A 2,610-nucleotide genomic window follows, 5' to 3' on the forward strand; every position below is an offset into this window, starting at 1 on the left:
AAATTTATTCGAAAACGGGCAGCTAACAGCCACTTATCGGAACGTTCAACGCAATACTTAGTTAAATAGAAGGGCAAATTCATTGGAGGACGGGCAGACACAATCTTCCTACATTCTGTTGGTACCACTGCTAACCCGCGCCTGCGCCCCTCTGAACTGCCCATTGCCCATTGTTGATGGCAATCGAGCCCGCCGTCCGCCCGAGTGCCTCACCGGTACGTAGCCTCGCACGTGACAGCACTCGGACCCTTTCTGGGTAGGACCACGCCAAGCAGAAGGAATTTTTGGAGAAGCGTGAAAACTGTGATCTAAGCAACGGTAGAAAAAGAAAGCCTGATATTATGAATCAGGCGTAGTCTTAGATGCAGGAGCAATGATTTACAAACCCCAGCCGGAGCGATCAACGTCAGGACTAGCCTTAAACGTAAGTTATTCTGCTGTCTTCAAAGTGCACCTGAAGGTTAGCGGCGACGCATATTTATTTAATTTTGAGGAAAACCAGACTCGAGCGCCAATATATAAATACTGTTCAGGATTCTACTGAAAAATACCTTTCCGATGGTATAATTGAGTGACTCCAGGGCGAGGAGTCACTAAAGTAAACAATTACCGTTAGATCTTTGAAACCTCCACCACATCCTGTACTAAAATAATATAATGCAAGGCTTGATCATAGGGTATTTCAATCGAGCGCTGGGGCGGAAGTAAGAAGAACAAAAACGGAAGGTGGAAGGCGCCCGGGCCGGCCCCCTCCCCGCCCGGCAGCAGCGGCTGGCTCCCCCACTCCGCCCGCGCGCTCGGCTCGCTCGGCTCTCGGCTCTCGGCTTCGGCTCTTTCCCCGCCGCGTTCGGCTCGGCTCGGCTCGGCTAGCAATCCGCTCCGCCCACTCGGCTCCGCTCACTCGCGCTCGCGTCGTTTCGTTTCTCTGTGATGCCTAGGTAAAAACACTTTGATTGGACGCCAAACCTACTGTGACAGTACCTGCAACGATTTATTTTGAAGAAATCTCGTAGGTGGGGCAACATAAATGTAGTTAAAGTTAATGCAGACATGCGATTCGAGTCGAAAAATGCGAAGTACGAGAGTTAACCTAAACACATGTCTGCATGTCACATACACTTATCAGAGTTTCTTCCATTCCCTTACATTTGTGATTTAGCAAGTAAATTTTCAAAGGTAAATTTCCTCCTAAATTCTTATTTTTCAGTTATTTCACCATAGCATTGCCCACAGTTAGTTTTGCGGTATTTGTACCTGCTTGGCCTTGTGTGTTTTAGTTTCATTCATCAATGCTGCCATGGTGAGTGTTTCCCTCCATCATATTTATTATCTTATGCAAAATGTGATTTTAAAAATAAAGATGGCAAGGCTGTTAAATATCTTTTTCTCTTTACCAGGCGGAAGCCGCTGTCAATGTCTCACATTGTGATGGAGGGCTGATCGGGAAAGCCGTCCATGTCAGTGCTGCACTTCAAGTAAGATAACTCCACCCTCTACTTTTAATCATTTTTAAAACATGCTTTTATTTGGTCAGAGAGATATGTTTGCAACTTATTTGTAGGCACTTGTCCATGTTACTCCTCTCAGGAGGTTGATAGTTGAGGATAGTGTGCATAGGTCGACTTGTCGGTCTATCCTAAAATGCATGCAATGTTCGCTCTATAGAGCCTTGACTGATTTTGCTAAGCGAGGGATGACTGATTTGTGGTTTTTCGAACAACGTTGGAATGGTAAGTATCATTGTTAAAGACTACTTTCAAACAGCGTAATTTGTGTTTCACTCTGCTTATATCTCTTTCTGCAGGTTTAGCCATTGCAATGGATCCAAATCAACAGACAGACCCACATGAAGTTCTGTTAATGTTTTTAATAAGGATGCGCGCTGACCTTTGTGAGAGGAAGGAGTTGTAAGTCTTCCTACCTGTAATTACTTTTGAGAGTAGCAGAGTTTATACATCTGTTAAATTTCAGGAATTGCTGCACTGATCACCAGCATAAGCAGTCACCTCTGTCCAATATATTTGAATTGGAGCAACTGTTTCAAGGTTTGAACCATATCATCATCACAACTCCTGTAATTCCAGGATATTTGTTGCTAACAACAATTTTTATTTAACTTAAACTGTTTTGCAGTGACATGTGACACCTGTGGGCCATTCTCCTATCTTAAAAAGTTTATTTCTGTCAAAGTGAAGGACATGCTTTCTGGTGATATCAAAGCTGATTTAATGAGATTCTTTGAGGAGAAGGTGGTAGCCCGCTGTCCACACTGCTGCAATGTTGAAGCAGTACTAGAAGGTGGTGAGGTGATGCGATTGCCAAACACTTTAATCATTCACTGCACTAAGTAAGTAAATAAGATGTGATATCAACCACTTCATATGTCTACTGAAATGTTGAACCCTTAAAATTTTTTTTTATGTCTAGTTCCAGCCCTAACTTTAAACTGGAGGGTGTCTTATCATTGAAAGATGAGGTTTATGAGTGGGTCGGCTGCATTGTAGATGACTCAGTATCACCATTCTATGTGGGTCTTTGCCCTGATGGCAAAGTAAGAGAGTTTAGGGGTGGAATGGTAGGTAAATGTTGTAGTGCAGTGGACATATATAA

Source organism: Frankliniella occidentalis, unplaced genomic scaffold (assembly GCF_000697945.3).
Source record: "Frankliniella occidentalis isolate FOCC.00 unplaced genomic scaffold, Focc_3.1 Scaffold248, whole genome shotgun sequence".
NCBI classification, from domain to species: domain Eukaryota; kingdom Metazoa; phylum Arthropoda; class Insecta; order Thysanoptera; family Thripidae; genus Frankliniella; species Frankliniella occidentalis.